Genomic DNA, 17,614 nt, shown 5'->3' with positions numbered 1-17,614 from the left:
CCCTTTTTTCCCGAGGTAATGGGCTGCGCTGAGACAGGGTATCATAGAAACATAGAAACATAGAAAATAGGTGCAGGAGTAGGCCATTCAGCCCTTCTACCCTGCACCGCCATTCAATGAGTCCATGGCTGAACATGCACCTCAGTACCCCCTTCCTGCTTTCTCGCCATACTCCTTGATCCCCCGAGTAGTAAGGACTTCGTCTAACTCCCTTTTGAATATATTTAGTGAATTGGCCTCAACTACTTTCTGTGGTAGAGAATTCCACAGGTTCACCACTCTCTGGGTGAAGAAGTTTCTCCTCATCTCGGTCCTAAATGGCTTACCCCTTATCCTCAGACTGTGACCCCTGGTTCTGGACTTCCCCAACATTGGGAACATTCTTCCTGCATCTAACCTGTCTAAACCCGTCAGAATTTTAAACGTTTCTATGAGGTCCCCTCTCATTCTTCTGAACTCCAGTGAATACAAGCCCAGTTGATCCAATCTTTCTTGATAGGTCAGTCCCACCATCCCGGGAATTGGTCTGGTGAATCTTCGCTGCACTCCCTCAATAGCAAGAATGTCCTTCCTCAAGTTAGGAGACCAAAACTGTACACAATACTCCAGGTGTGGCCTCACCAAGGCCCTGTACAACTGTAGCAACACCTCCCTGCCCCTGTACTCAAATCCCCTCGCTATGAAGGTCAACATGTCATTTGCTTTCTTAACCGCCTGCTGTACCTACATGCCAACCTTCAATGACTGATGTACCATGACACCCAGGTCTCGTTGCACCTTCTCTTTTTCTAATCTGTCACCATTCAGATAATAGTCTGTCTCTCTGTTTTTACCACCAAAGTGGATAACCTCACATTTATCCACATTATACTTCATCTGCCATTCATTTGCCCACTCACCTAACCTATCCAAGTCACTCTGCAGCCTCATAGCATCCTCCTCGCAGCTCACACTGCCACCCAACTTAGTGTCATCCACAAATTTGGAGATACTACATTTAATCCCCTCATCTAAATCATTAATGTGCAATGTAAACAGCTGGGGCCCCAGCACAGAACCATGCGGTACCCCACTAGTCACTGCCTGCCATTCTGAAAAGTACCCATTTACTCCTACTTTTTGCTTCCTGTCTGACAACCAGTTCTCAATCCACGTCAGCACACTACCCCCAATCCCATGTGCTTTAACTTTGCACATTAATCTCTTGTGTGGGACCTTGTCGAAAGCCTTCTGAAAGTCCAAATATACCACATCAACTGGTTCTCCTTTGTCCACTTTACTGGAAACATCCTCAAAAAATTCCAGAAGATTTGTCAAGCATGATTTCCCTTTCACAAATCCATGCTGACTTGGACCTATCATGTCACCATTTTCCAAATGCACTGCTATAACATCCTTAATAATTGATTCCATCATTTTACCCACTACTGAGGTCAGGCTGACCGGTCTATAATTCCCTGTTTTCTCTCTCCCTCCTTTTTTAAAAAGTGGGGTTACATTGGCTACCCTCCACTCCATAGGAACTGATCCAGAGTCAATGGAATGTTGGAAAATGACTGTCAATGCATCCGCTATTTCCAAGGCCACCTCCTTAAGTACTCTGGGATGCAGTCCATCAGGCACTGGGGATTTATCGGCCTTCAATCCCATCAATTTCCCCAACACAATTTCCCGACAAATAAAGATTTCCCTCAGTTCCTCCTCCTTACTCGACCCTCTGACCCCTTTTATATCTGGAAGGTTGTTTGTGTCCTCCTTAGTGAATACCGAACCAAAGTACTTGTTCAATTGGTCTGCCATTTCTTTGTTCCCCGTTATGACTTCCCCTGATTCTGACTGCAGGGGACCTACGTTTGTCTTTACTAACCTTTTTCTCTTTACATACCTATAGAAACTTTTGCAATCCGCCTTAATGTTCCCTGCAAGCTTCTTCTCGTACTCCATTTTCCCTGCCCTAATCAAACCCTTTGTCCTCCTCTGCTGAGTTCTAAATTTCTCCCAGTCCCCGGATTCGCTGCTATTTCTGGCCAATTTGTATGCCACTTCCTTGGCTTTAATACTATCCCTGATTTCCCTTGATAGCCACGGTTGAGCCACCTTCCCTTTTTTATTTTTACGCCAGACAGGAATGTACAATTGTTGTAATTCATCCATGCGGTCTCTAAATGTCTGCCATTGCCCATCCACAGTCAACCCCTTAAGTATCATTCGCCAATCTATCCTAGCCAATTCACGCCTCATACCTTCAAAGTTACCCTTCTTTAAGTTCTGGACCATGGTCTCTGAATTAACTGTTTCATTCTCCATCCTAATGCAACTGTTGCCTCTGTTCTCAGAAAGTAGTCGCCTTTGCGGCTCATCTGCCGCCGCTGAACCATTACATGAATCACATAAAATTGGCAATCGCATTAGACCATTCGTCATGTTAGTCACAGATTCATTAACCCTTTTACTTGTACCTCGTGGTATGAACTCTTTTCGTAAATCACCCATCATTTTAAACACAGTAATTATTTCAGCATCAAAATATTAACTCACGTCATCATACAAATCACATTACTCATTTAGACTCGCTCTTGCCTTACAAAAGTCTCATTGTGGGGACCGCCAATGGTGTAAGGCCCTTTTAAGACTCCCGAGTACATTTCCCTTTTAAGACGCCATCTTGTTGTTCCCATGAGGCTTACACTGGGTGCTGCCAATTTCGTTGCTCTGCTCGCCTTTCTCTGCAAACTTCTGCTGCCACGAGGCTTGCCACCATCTTGAGCTCGCTGAGCCCCTTTACATTGAAACAACTCCACCAACAGTTGCAGCTGATTACAGAAAAGGAGGTTCCAAGCCAAAAGAGACGTAGCGTGCTTGAAGAAATGGTACAGAAAAGGTGTAGGTTAAACGTTCATTTTGTTGAGAAGGAGCTTCCTGCAATTACTGAACCAATTGAGGATGTGAGTGGCTTGACTGCACTGCTGAGCGAGTTTGAGAAGAACAATTGTGCTGAAGCCGAAACCGCAGGACGCTTGGTGTCCTTGATCACTCGTACCTCAGCTCTGCCCGTACCTGGAGAGCACTTCTTCCAGGGCCTGCTCGTCTGTGTCGAGATTTAGACCGCCGATGAACAGCTTTCCTTCTCCGGACCCTTTTGCGAGGTTGGTTTCCCTGCTGAACTCTAGCCTGCTGCTGCCCACCAGTTCACTCTCGACTCTCTCTTGGGACCCACCACACTTCGACCACACCCGGGATCCACAACGCACCGGCCCCCGCACCCCGCATCCTCCGGAGCCAGCCTCTGCCTGTGGGCCAACAGTGCCTGTTGGAGCAGCCCATCGAAGCCCTTATTTCTCCTTCAGTTCGGTCGGCGCTGCTCTTTGGGAACACAGGAGACAGCAATCTGTGGAGGAATGAAGTCTTCCCAGCTCCCACGGACCTTCCCCATCCACCTCTTGCTGAATAGCGTCAGCCCATCGCCTGCAATGATCCACAAAGATAAAGCGTGCATCTCACCCCCGTGAGATACCTGTACATCCGCTCTGCCAAGAACAGGTATCAGTTCCCTGGTGTAGGTGCACAGCTTTGCAGTGATCGTGACCAGCTTGGGTCGTGCAGCTGGGTTGATCCACAGTTTATCAAAAGTTTCCTGACTCATCAGCGACTGACCCGATCCAGTGTCCACTTCCATACTCACTGGAACTCCATTAATCTTGACTTCCAAAACCATCGGGGCCAAATCATCGGTAAAAGTATATAGTCCAAACGCCTCATCATCTTCTGCCTGCTCCTCGCTGGATGGTGGATCATCTACCCTCTCCTCAGCCACACGGTGAGTCAGGTTTCTTTTGCACATATGCTGAAGGTGGCCTTTCGTGTGGCAGGTATTGCACGTATACTCCACAAACCTGCACCAGTGAGCCCCATGGCTTCCTCCGCAACGCCAGCATGGTGCTACTCGATTAGCTCCCCTCGGCGGACTCTGAGTTCCAGGACCCTGAGGTCCGTGCTCTCTGCCCTGGGCAGAGCCACGTTCTGCAGTTTTGTCCATGAGGGGCGCTATCCTGTGGACAGTGCCTGCCGGGTTCAAGACTGTGTGGGGGATCATCTGCTTGGTGCTGCAAGTCGAGGTCATAAACGCCCTGCTGATGTTGATGGCTTGCTTCAGGGTGATTGTAGGTTCAGTGGATAGCAGCTTGTGTAAGAGACCCTCATGGCCAATCCCCAGAACAAAAACGTCTCGCAATGCCTTGTCAAGGTGTGTGCCAAAATCACGCGGCGCCGCCAGTCTCCTGATGTCCGCAGCATATTTGGTGACATCCTGGCCCTCAGGTCTGCAGTGGTGGTAGAATTTGTGCCTGGCCGTGAGGATGCTCTCCTTCGGTTTCAGTTGGTCACGAATGAGTTCAATCAGCTCCTCATATGACTTGTCCTTGACGCTCGCGGGTGCCAGCAAATCCCTGACGAGACAGTAAACCTCATCGTCACAACTGGACAGCAATATCGCCTTACGCTTCTCTCTCAGTGCATTCGTGTCCTCCGTCAGGTCGTTTGCTATAAAGTAGTACTCGAGCCTTTCCGTAAAGGCCTCCCAATCATTACCCACTGTAAAATCCTTTAGCGACCCCAGAGTAGCCATGGTTGCGTGAAGCTCGTCCGTGTCCTCGTCGCCGTGTGATGTCTGTAGCACTCAAATCACTGACTCCACACAGTCTGGTGTTGTAGTAACTGCTGTGAGCTTAGTCCTTTATTGTGTAACTCCAGAGTGACTCTCTGGTGTGGTCGGCAGCCTTTTATACTCTGTCTCCCACCACAGCGCCCCTTGTGGTGCCCCATGGTAACCATACATTTAATGTACCTGGACAATACATAACACTCTCTCTCCCCATCTCTCCCTCTCCCTGTCTCTCTCTCTCTCTTCCCCGTCTCTCTCTCTCTCTCGCCATCTCTCTTTCTCTCCCCCATCTCGCTCTCTTTCTCTCCCCCCCACATCTCTCTTTATCCCCGCTTCCCTCGGTCACTCTCTCTCCTGCCCCACCCCGTCTCTCGCTCTCTCTCTCGCTCTCTCTCTAGCTTACCCCGTCTCTCTCTCCCCCCCATCTTTATCTCTTTTTCTCTCTCCCTCCCCCCATCTCTCTCTCTCCCACCCCAGACCCGTCTCTCTCTTTCTCTTTCACACCCTCTGTCTCTCTCTCTCTCTCCCTCCCATCTTTATCTCTTTCTCTCTCTCTCTCTCTCTCTCTATCTCTCTCTTACCCTGTCTCTCTCTCTCTCTCTCTCTCTCCCAACATCTCTCTCTCCCTCTCCCTCGTCTCTCTCTCTCTCTCTCTCTCTCTCTTCCCCGTCTCTCTCTCTCTCTCTCGCCATCTCTCTTTCTCTCCCATGTCTCTCTCTCTCTTTCACTCTCTCTCTCTCTCTCTCCCCGTCTCTCTCTCTCTCTCTCTCTCGCTCCTCCCCACATCTCTCTCTATCCCCACTGTCCCCGGTCACTCTCTCACCTGCCCCACCCCCATCTCTCGCTCTCCCTCTCTCGCTTACGCCCTGTCTCTCTCTCTCTTTCCCCCATCTTTCTCTCTCTCTCTCTCTCTCCCCATCTCTCTCTCTCTCGCTCTCTCTGTCTCGCCCGTCTCTCTCCTTCTCTCTCTCTCCCTCTCTCCCCGTCTCTCTCTCAATTCCTCGTCTCTCTCTCTCTCTCTGTCTCTCTCGCTCTCTCTCTCGGTCTCTCTCTCCCCTTTTCTCTCTCTCTCTGTCTCTCTCTCTCTCTCTCTGCTCCGTCTCCCTCTCTCTCTCCCTGTTTCTCTCTCTCTCTTCCCCCATCTCACCCTCTCTCTCTCTCCCCCATCACTCTCTCCCTCTCGCCCTCTCCCGCCTGTCTCTCTCCCACTCTCTTTTCTCCCATATCTCTCTCTATGCCCGCCCACCCCGGTCACCCTCTCTCCCACCCGACTCCTGTCTCTCTCTCTCACTCTCTCTCTCTCTTACCCTCTGTCTCTCTCTCTCTCTCTCTCTCCCTCCATCTCTCTCACTTCCCGTCTCTCTCTCTCCCTCTTTCCCCATCTCTCTCTCTCTCTCTCTCTCTCCCCGTTGTCATCTATTCCACTGTCATTGTAACCCATGTATAAACTGACCTAAGTTGTACACCTTGAGAACACTGACCACTAAGTGGTGAACTTGTGGGAGACACTCCTAACCTGGACTTTCAGGTATAAAAGGGGAAGCTCCACCCACCTTCATCACTTCAGTGCTGGAATAAAGGTAACTGGTCACAGAGTGACCTTCTCTCTAGTATGGGCCTCGTGTGCATTTGTACTGTATAGTAAGGACATATTATTGGCGACGAGAAACTGGGATTTAAACCACGCGAGCATGGCCACTAGCAGTACAGACGAGAGGTACTGTGTTGGTGATGATTGGGACGACTTTATTGAGAGACTACAGCAAAGTTTCGTCACTAAGGAATGGCTGGGACGGGATGCGGTCGACAAACGCAGGCCTCATCTCCTGACGGTTTGTGGATCCAGGACGTACTCCCTGATGAAAGACCTTCGAGTGCCAGAGAAGCCGGCGGACAAAACTTTTGAAGAGCTCAGTAAATTGATCGGGGAACACTTTAAACCGGCAAGCAGCATGCACATGGCGAGACACCGGTTTTACACGCACCGACAGCGAGAAGGGCAAAGCGTTCCAGACTTCGTGGCAGACCTCCAGCGACTGGCGAGCCTATGTAAGTTCCCAGATGCATGCAGAGCGGAGATGCTGCGAGACTTTTTTATTGAGGGCATCGGGCACGCTGGGGTTTTCAGGAAACTGATTGAGACCAAAGACTTGACCCTGGAAACGATGGCTTTGATGGCCCAGACATTTATCTCAGGGGAGGAAGAGACCAGAATGATGTTTGACAAAAATCTTGGTTTAAATGCAGCAAATGGACAGGGAGTCAACATTGGTAACGCGGCACACAGTTCTCCAGGCAGACAGGGGCAATCGGACATGCCCGAACATGTAGTCGAACCCAAAGGGGGGAATTCAACAGAGACAATGGCTAGCTGAATGGCGATTCATAGAAACATAGAAACATAGAAAATAGGTGCAGGAGTAGGCCATTCGGCCCTTCGAGCCTGCACCACCATTCAATAAGATCATGGCTGATCATTCACCTCAATACCCCTTTCCTGCTTTCTCTCTATACTCCTTGATCCCTTTAGCCGTAAGGACCATATCTAACTCCCTCTTGCATATATCCAATGAACTGGCATCAACATCTCTCTGCTGTAGGGTTAACAACTCACTGAGTGAAGAAGTTTCTCCTCATCTCAGTCCTAAATGGCTTACCCCTTATCCTTAGACTATGTCTCCTGGTTCTGGACTTCCCCAACATCGGAAACATTCTTCCTGCATCTAACCTGTACAGTCCCGTCAGAATTTTATGTTTCTATGAGATCCCCTCTTATCCTTCTAAACTCCAGCGAATACAGGCCCAGTTGATCCTGTCTCTCCTCATATGTCAGTCCTGCCATCCCGGGAATCAGTCTGGTGAACCTTCGCTGTACTCCCTCAATAGCAAGAACGTCCTTCCTCAGATTAGGAGACTAAAACTGAACACCACATTCCAGGTGAGGCCTCACTAAGGCCCTGTACAACTACAGTAATACCTCCCTGCTCCTATACTCAAATCCCCTAGCTATGAAGGCCAACATACCATTTGCCTTCTTTACCGCCTGCTGAACCTGCATGGCAACCTTCAATGACTGATGTACCATGATACCCAGGTCTCGCTGCACCTCCCCTTTTCCTAATCTGCCGCCATTCAGATAATAATCTGCATTCGTGTTTTTGCCACCAAAGTGGATAACCTCACATTTATCCACATTATACTGCATCTGCCATGTATTTGCCCACTCACCTAACCTGTCCAATTCCCCCTGCAGCCTCTTAGCATTCTCCTCACAGCTCACACCGCTACCCAGCTTAGTGTCATCTGCAAACTTGGAGATATTACACTCAATTCCCTCATCCAAATCATTAATGTATATTAGAAACATAGAAAATAGGTGCAGGAGCAGGCCATTCAGCCCTTCTAGCCTGCACCGCCATTCAATGAGTTCATGGCTGAACATGAAACTTCAGTACCCACTTCCTGCTTTCACGCCATACCCCTTGATCCCCCGAGTAGTAAGGACTTCATCTAACTCCCTTTTGAATATATTTAGTGAATTGGCCTCAACTACTTTCTGTGGTAGAGAATTCCACAGGTTCACCACTCTCTGGGTGAAGAAGTTTCTCCTCATCTCGGTCCTAAATGGCTTACCCCTTATCCTTAGACTGTGACCCCTGGTTCTGGACTTCCCCAACATTGGGAACATTCTTCCTGCATCCAACCTGTCCAAACCCGTCAGAATTTTAAACGTTTCAATGAGGTCCCCTCTCACTCTTCTGAACTCCAGTGAATACAAGCCCAGTTGATCCAGTCTTTCTTGATAGGTCAGTCCCGCCATCCCGGGAATCAGTCTGGTGAACCTTCGCTGCACTCCCTCAATAGCAAGAATGTCCTTCCTCAAGTTAGGAGACCAAAACTGTACACAATACTCCAGGTGTGGCCTCACCAAGGCCCTGTACAACTGTAGCAACACCTCCCTGCCCCTGTACTCAAATCCCCTCGCTATGAAGGCTAACATGCCATTTGCTTTCTTAACCGCCTGCTGTACCTGCATGCCAACCTTCAATGACTGATGTACCATGACACCCAGGTCTCGTTGCACCTTCCCTTTTCCTAATCTGTCACCATTCAGATAATAGTCTGTCTCTCTGTTTTTACCACCAAAGTGGATAACCTCACATTTATCCACATTATACTTCATCTGCCACGCATTTGCCCACTCACCTAACCTATCCAAGTCGCTCTGCAGCCTCATAGCATCCTCCTCGCAGCTCACACTGCCACCCAACTTAGTGTCATCTGCAAACTTGGAGATATTACACTCAATTCCCTCATCCAAATCATTAATGTATATTAGAAACATAGAAAATAGGTGCAGGAGCAGGCCATTCAGCCCTTCTAGCCTGCACCGCCATTCAATGAGTTCATGGCTGAACATGAAACTTCAGTACCCACTTCCTGCTTTCACGCCATACCCCTTGATCCCCCGAGTAGTAAGGACTTCATCTAACTCCCTTTTGAATATATTTAGTGAATTGGCCTCAACTACTTTCTGTGGTAGAGAATTCCACAGGTTCACCACTCTCTGGGTGAAGAAGTTTCTCCTCATCTCGGTCCTAAATGGCTTACCCCTTATCCTTAGACTGTGACCCCTGGTTCTGGACTTCCCCAACATTGGGAACATTCTTCCTGCATCCAACCTGTCCAAACCCGTCAGAATTTTAAACATTTCAATGAGGTCCCCTCTCACTCTTCTGAACTCCAGTGAATACAAGCCCAGTTGATCCAGTCTTTCTTGATATGTCAGTCCCGCCATCCCGGGAATCAGTCTGGTGAACCTTCGCTGCACTCCCTCAATAGCAAGAATGTCCTTCCTCAAGTTAGGAGACCAAAACTGTACACAATACTCCAGGTGTGGCCTCACCAAGGCCCTGTACAACTGTAGCAACACCTCCCTGCCCCTGTACTCAAATCCCCTCGCTATGAAGGCTAACATGCCATTTGCTTTCTTAACCGCCTGCTGTACCTGCATGCCAACCTTCAATGACTGATGTACCATGACACCCAGGTCTCGTTGCACCTTCCCTTTTCCTAATCTGTCACCATTCAGATAATAGTCTGTCTCTCTGTTTTTACCACCAAAGTGGATAACCTCACATTTATCCACATTATACTTCATCTGCCATGCATTTGCCCACTCACCTAACCTATCCAAGTCGCTCTGCAGCCTCATAGCATCCTCCTCGCAATTCACACTGCCACCCAACTTAGTGTCATCCGCAAATTTGGAGATACTACATTTAATCCCCTCGTCTAAATCATTAATGTACAATGTAAACAGCTGGGGCCCCAGCACAGAACCCTGCGGTACCCCACTAGTCACTGCCTGCCATTCCGAAAAGTACCCATTTACTCCTACTCTTTGCTTCCTGTCTGACAACCAGTTCTCAATCCACGTCAGCACACTACCCCCAATCCCATGTGCTTTAACTTTGCACATTAATCTCCTGTGTGGGACCTTGTCGAAAGCCTTCTGAAAGTCCAAATATACCACATCAACTGGTACTCCTTTGTCCACTTTATTGGAAACATCCTCAAAAAATTCCAGAAGATTTGTCAAGCATGATCTCCCTTTCACAAATCCATGCTGACTTGGACCTATCATGTCACCATTTTCCAAATGCGCTGCTATGACATCCTTAATAATTGATTCCATCATTTTACCCACTACTGAGGTCAGGCTGACCGGTCTATAATTCCCTGTTTTCTCTCTCCCTCCTTTTTTAAAAAGTGGGGTTACATTGGCTACCCTCCACTCCATAGGAACTGATCCAGAGTCAATGGAATGTTGGAAAATGACTGTCAATGCATCCGCTATTTCCAAGGCCACCTCCTTAAGTACTCTGGGATGCAGTCCATCAGGCCCTGGGGATTTATCGGCCTTCAATCCCAGTAATTTCCCCAACACAATTTCCCGACTAATAAAGATTTCCCTCAGTTCCTCCTCCTTAATAGACCCTCTGACCACTTTTATATCCGGAAGGTTGTTTGTGTCCTCCTTAGTGAATACTGAACCAAAGTACTTGTTCAATTGGTCTGCCATTTCTTTGTTCCCCGTTATGACTTCCCCTGATTCTGACTGCAGGGGACCTACGTTTGTCTTTACTAACCTTTTTCTCTTTACATACCTATAGAAACTTTTGCAATCCGCCTTAATGTTCCCTGCAAGCTTCTTCTCGTACTCCATTTTCCCTGCCCTAATCAAACCCTTTGTACTCCTCTGCTGAGTTCTAAATTTCTCCCAGTCCCCAGGTTCGCTGCTATTTCTGGCCAATTTGTATGCCATTTCCTTGGCTTTAATACTATCGCTGATTTCCCTAGATAGCCACGGTTGAGCCACCTTCCCTTTTTTATTTTTACGCCAGACAGGAATGTACAATTGTTGTAATTCATCCATGCGGTCTCTAAATGTCTGCCATTGCCCATCCACAGTCAACCCCTTAAGTATCATTAGCCAATCTATCTTAGCCAATTCATGCCTCATACCTTCAAAGTTACCCTTCTTTAAGTTCTGGACCATGGTCTCTGAATTAACTGTTTCATTCTCCATCCTAATGCAGAATTCCACCATATTATGGTCACTCTTCCCCAAGGTGCCTCGCACAATGAGATTGCTAATTAATCCTCTCTCATTACACAACACCCAGTCTAAGATGGCCTCCCCCCTAGTTGGTTCCTCAACATATTGGTCTAGAAAACCATCCCTTATGCATTCCAGGAAATCCTCTTCCACCGTATTGCTTCCAGTTTGGCTAGCCCAATCTATGTGCATATTAAAGTCACCCATTATAACTGCTGTACCTTTATTGCATGCACTCCTAATTTCCTGTTTGATGCCCTCCCCAACATCACTACTACTGTTTGGAGGTCTGTACACAACTCCCACTAACGATTTTTGCCCTTTGGTGTTCTGCAGCTCTACCCATATAGATTCCACATCATCCAAGCTAATGTCTTTCCTAACTATTGCATTAATCTCCTCTTTAACCAGCAATGCTACCCCACCTCCTTTTCCTTTTATTCTATCCTTCCTGAATGTTGAATACCCCTGGATGTTAAGTTCCCAGCCCTGATCATCCTGGAGCCACGTCTCCGTAATCCCAATCACATCATGCCATTGCAAGGGACAATGTGGCCAGTAATGGGACCATCAACACCTGTCAATGGTGCATTTAAGGACAGTTACAGAGGCAGTCAGAGATGATCGACTGGTAATGGACTTTTTGTTTCCAACAACGGCTCATGTTGGATGTGTGGAGGCAAACACACAGCCAGAGCTTGCAGGTATCAGCAATATACCTGCAGAAACTGCAACGTCAGCGGTCACTTGGCGCTTATGTGCAGGAAGCCTGCAGCCAGGTTAATGTACGAGAAGGACGGGCCCGATGTAAGTCCTACGGGGCCAAATGGACAAGCTGAAGTTCAGCGAGTTCATGTGGAGCACATGTACAGTTCATACACCAGGATGCCACCAATAATGATGAAAGTGCTCCTCAATGGCATCCCAGTATCAATGGAGCTAGACACAGGGGCCAGCCAGTCCCTGATGAGTATCAAACAGTTTGACAAGTTGTGGGCGTGCAAGGCCAGGAGGCCAAAATTATTGCCAATTGACGCACAGCTACGGACATATACAAAGGAGATCATTCCGGTGCTAGGCAGCGCCACGATAGTCGTGACCCACAAAGATTCGGATAACAGGTTGCCACTCTGGATTGTCCTGGGGGACGGTCCCACACTACTGGGGAGGAGTTGGCTTACTGTCATGAACTGGAAATGGGCGATGTCAATGCAATTTCTTCTGTGGAGCGAATATCATGCTCACAGGTCTTGGACAAATTTGTCTCATTATTTCAACCCGGCATCAGCACTTTCATGGGGACCAAGGTAGTGATTCACATAAACCTGAATGCCAGACCAGTACACCACAAGGCCAGAGCGGTACCGTACGTGATGCGGGAAAAAATAGAAGGCGAATTGGATTGCATGCTGAGGGAAGGCATCATCTCGCCAGTCGAATTCAGTGACTGGGCGAGCCCGATTGTGCCGGTGCTCAAGGTGGATGGGTCGGTCAGGATATGTGGTGATTACTAGGCCACCATCAATCGGGTGTCACTCCAAGACCAGTACCCGCTATCGAGAGTGGAGGACCTCTTTGCGACGCTATCCGGTGGCAAACTTTTTTCAAAATTGGACCTGACCTCAGCTTACATGACCCAGGAGCTGGCGAGTGAGTCGAAGAAGTTGGCCACCATCACGACACACAAGGGGTTGATGTCCGTTCGGGATTCGTTCGGCCGCCGCGATCTTTCAACGAAACATGGAAAGTCTCCACAAGTCGATTCCAAGGATGGTGGTTTTTCAAGACGACATCCTCATCATGGGTTACGATACTGAAGAACATCTCCACAACCTGGAGGAGGTGCTGCGCAGACTGGACCAGTTAGGTCTGCGACTGAAAAAGGCGAAGTGCATCTTCCTAGCTCCAGAGGTAGAATTCCTGGGGATGAGGGTAGGAGCAGACGGGATCAGACCTACCACGTCCAAAACGGAAGCGATCCAGAGAGCACCCAGACCCTGTAACACGACGGAGCTGCGTTCGTTCCTGGGGCTCCTGAACTATTTTGGTAACTTTCTTCCCAAATTGAGCGCGCTGCTAGAGCCGATACACGTGCTCCTACGCAAAGGTCGTGAATGGGTCTGGGGGGACAGCCAGGAAAGGGCTTTTGATAGAGCACGCAATTTGTTATGCTCCAACAATCTGTTAACGCTATATGACCCATGTAAGAAACTTGTTTTAATGTGCGATGCGTCGTCCTATGGGGACGGGTGTGTGTTGCAGCATGTTAATGCCAAGGGTCAGTTACAGCCGGTAGCTTATGCCTCCAGAAGTCTGTCCAAGGCAGAAAGGGGCTACGAGATGGTAGAAAAGGAAGCGCTTGCATGTGTATATGCAGTAAAAAAAATGCACCAGTACCTGTTTGGCAGGAAATTTCAGCTGGAGACAGATCACAAACCACTAACGTCCCTTTTGGCCGATAACAAGGCCATAAATGGAAATGCGTCGGCCTGCATACAGAGGTGGGCACTCACGTTAGCCACCTATGACTATACCATTCGGCACATACCTGCACTGAAAACTGCGCTGATGCACTCAGCAGGCTCCCGCTAGCCACCATCGAGGGGGCAACCGAGCACGCTGCTGAAATGGTCATAAAAAAAAGCTTTCGAAAGCGAAGGCTCACCTGTGACAGCCCGTCAGATTAAAGTCTGGACTACTGTCTTTAGTCAAGAAATGCGTCCTGAATGGGGACTAGACAGCCACGTACGGGGCATGCCCTGAGGAATTTAAACCATTTCACAGGCGCAAGGATGAACTCTCGATTCAGGCCGATTGCCTACTATGGGGAAACCGAGTAGTCATGCCCCAGATGGGCAGAGAGGCATTCATCCGAGAACTCCACAATGAACACCATGTCATGATGAAGGCAATTGCCAGGTCACACGTTTGGTGGTCAGGGATAGATGCAGACCTGGAACTTTGTGTTCGCAGGTGCAATACATGTGCTCAGCTGGGCAATGCACCCAGGGAAGCCCCCCTTAGCTCTTGGTCCTGGCCCACCAAACCATGGTCACACATCCATGTGGACTACGCAGGTCCTTTCATGGGTAAAATGTTTTTGGTTGTAGTAGACGCCTACTCCAAATGGATCGAGTGCGACATTCTCAATTCAAGCACATCCTCTGCCATGATAGAAAGTTTACGGGCAATGTTCGCCACCCATGGTCTATCGGACGTCTTGGTGAGAAACTGAATTCCAGGACTTCATGGCAGGAAATGGTATCAACCATGTCAGAACGGCACCGTTCAAGCCGGCCTCAAACGGCCAGGCGGAATGAGCAGTGCAGATAATCAAACAGGGAATGCTCAGAATCCAAGGGGGTTCCCTACAAAGCCGCTTATCACGCCTCCTGTTGGCCAATAGATCCCGACCACACTCGCTCACAGGGGTTCCACCCGCAGAGCTGCTAATGAAAAGGACGCTCAAAACCAGGTTATCCCTTATACACCCCACCATGAAAGAAATTGTTGAGAGCAGGTGCCGGTCACAATGTGACTACCATGACAGGAATGCGAGGGCGCGATGTATTGATGTCAATGACCCTGTCTTTGTCCTCAACTACGCTGCAGGGCCCAAGTGGCTCGCAGGCACTGTGATTGCCAAAGGGGGGAATAGGATTCTGGTAGTTAAACTTCCCGATGGACAAATCTGCCGCAAACACGTGGATCAAACAAAAAGGAGGTTCAGCAACCCCATAGAAGAAGCAGAGGAAGAACACATTGTAGAGTTCACTCCACCACAGGTGACCGAACACCGGAACCAAGTGGAGGAGAGCCCAGTCACTGTGGTCAGTCCGGACAGGCCTGAGGTACTGCAAACAGCAGACACTCAGGCCAGCGCCCAACAACCGGAGCCCCAACTCAGGTGCTCTACAAGGGAGCGTAAACCACCAGAGAGACCTAACCTGTGATCCCAATAAGACTTTGTGGGGGAGGTGATGTCATGTATTCAACTATCATTGTAATCCATGTTCAACTGACCTAAGTTGTACACCGTGAAAACACTGACCACTAGGTGGTGAACTTGTGCTAGACACTCCTAACCTGGACTTTCAGGTATAAAAGGGGAAGCTCCACCCACCTTCATCACTTCAGTGCTGGAATATGGGTGACTGGTCACAGAGTGACCTTCTCTCTAGTATGGGCCTCGTGTGCATTTGTACTATATAGTAAGGACATATTACCCGTCTCTCTCTCTCTCTCTCTCCCCCCCGTCTCGCTCTCTCTCCCCCGCATCTCTCTCTATCCCTGCCCCCTGCCGATCACTCTCTCTCCCGCCCCACCCCGTCTTACTCTCTTTCTCTTTCCCCCGTCTAGCTCTCTCTCCACACCTGTCTCTCTCTCTCTCTCTCTCTCTCCCCCCCCAATCTTTATCTCTTTCTCTCTCTCCTCCTGTCTATCTCTCTTCCCAACCCTGTCTCTCTCTCTCTCCAACTCCCTCCCTCTCTCTCTCCCCCCTCTCTCTCCCTCCCCCATCTCTCCCTCGCTCACCTGCCTCTTTCTCCCTCTCTCCTCCGCCTCTCTCTTCCCGCCTCTCTCTCTCCCCATCTCTCTCACACCCTCTCCCCGCCTCTCTCTCCCCCTCTCCCTCGTCTCTCTCTCTCTCCCCCTCTCCCCATCAATTTCTCTCTCTCTCTTCCCCAACTCTCTCTCTCCCCATCTTTTTCCCGTCTCTCTCTCTCTCTCTCCCCCCCATCTCAATCTTTCTCTCCCCCGCACATCTCTCTCTATCCCCGCTCCACCCGGTCACTCTTTCTCCTGCCCCACGCTGTCTCTCACTTTCTCTCCCCCATCTTTATCTTTTTCTCTCTCTATCTCACTCCCCCATCTCTCTCTCTCTCCCGCTCCACCCAGTCTCCCTCTCTCTATCTCTCTCCCATCCCTCCCCCCTCTCTCTCTCTCCCTTCCATATCTCTCTCTATCCCCGCCCCTCCCAGTCACATGCTCTCCCGCCCCACCCCCGTCTCTCTCTCTCACCCATCTCTCACTCTCTCCCCCCATCTTTATCTCATTCTCTCTCTTTCCCTCTCTCTCTCCGTCTCTATCTCTCCCCATCTCTCTCTCTCTCCCCCTCTCCACCTCGTCTCTCTCTCTCTCTCACCCTGTCTCTCTCTTTCTCTCTTTCTCTCCACACCCGTCTCTCTCTCTCTCTCGCTCCCCCATCTTTAACTCTTTCTCTCTCTCGCTCTCCCTCTCTCTCTTTCCCCATCTCACTCTCTTCCTCCAAACCCCGTCTCTCTCTTTCTCTCTCGCCTCCGTCTGTCTCTCTCTCTCCCATATCTTTCTCTCTCTCTCTCCCCCCATCTCTTTCTCTCTCACTCTGCCCCCCATCTCTCTCTCTGCCCCCCCCCCGCCTCTCTCTCCCTCTCACCCCAACTCTCTCCTCTCTCCCTTTCTCCCCTACCTCTCTCTCCCCCTCTCCATGCCTCTCTCTCCCGCCTCTCTTTCCCGCCTCCCTTCCCGTCTCTCTCTCTCCCCCTCTCTCCCCCCATCTCTCTCTTTCTCTCTCTGTCCTCCACATCTCTCTCTATCCTCGCACCCACCCCCCGGCCCGCTCTCTCCCGTCCCACCCCCGCCTCTCTCTCTCTCACCCCGTGTCTCTCTCTCTCTCTCGCTCCACACCCATTTCTTTCTCTCTTCCCCATCTTTATCTCTTTCTCTCTCTCGCTTTCCCCATCTCTCTCTTCCCTCAAAACCCCGTGTCTCTCTCTCTCTCTCTCTCTCCATCTCCTTCTCTCTCTAGCTCTCCCCGTCTCTCGCGCTCTCTCTCTCTCTCTCTCCTCCCGCCCCCACCATCTCTCTCTCCCCATCTCTCTCTCTCTTTCTTTCCCCATCTCTGTAGTGTATGGAGAAAGAGTCAGACTGAACACTGTGAGCTCAAAGTAAAGTGTGACCTTAGTATTTTATTGCAGCTCTCCAGAGTGCCTCTTCAACCTGTGAAGCCTCCTTAAATACCTGTGCTCCCATGGGATTATGGGATCCCTTGGGACTCCGGGGAATGAGCCCTCTGGTGGCTGTTACAGCGTAAATACAAGCCCACATATATAACAACATTCCCCTCCATGTGAGTCGATCTGGGGCCCTTCTTGCCCTGGTTGATCATCTCGGTGTGAAAGCTGGTGCTGTTGAATCATTTATTGGGCCCTTGCTGGGCTGCTGTGCAGCTGGCCTTGCTGAGCTGCCTGGTGTGTTGGGCCCTGCAGGGCTGCTGTGGATGATGGGTTCTGCTTCGTGGTCAACCATGGTGCCGGTTGCCACTGGTGTGTATGTTGGCAGATCAAAAAAGGTAG

Source organism: Pristiophorus japonicus, chromosome 3 (assembly GCF_044704955.1).
Source record: "Pristiophorus japonicus isolate sPriJap1 chromosome 3, sPriJap1.hap1, whole genome shotgun sequence".
NCBI lineage: Eukaryota > Metazoa > Chordata > Chondrichthyes > Pristiophoridae > Pristiophorus > Pristiophorus japonicus.
The sequence above is the reverse complement of the archived record's forward strand: the minus strand, read 5'-3'. Positions refer to the sequence as shown.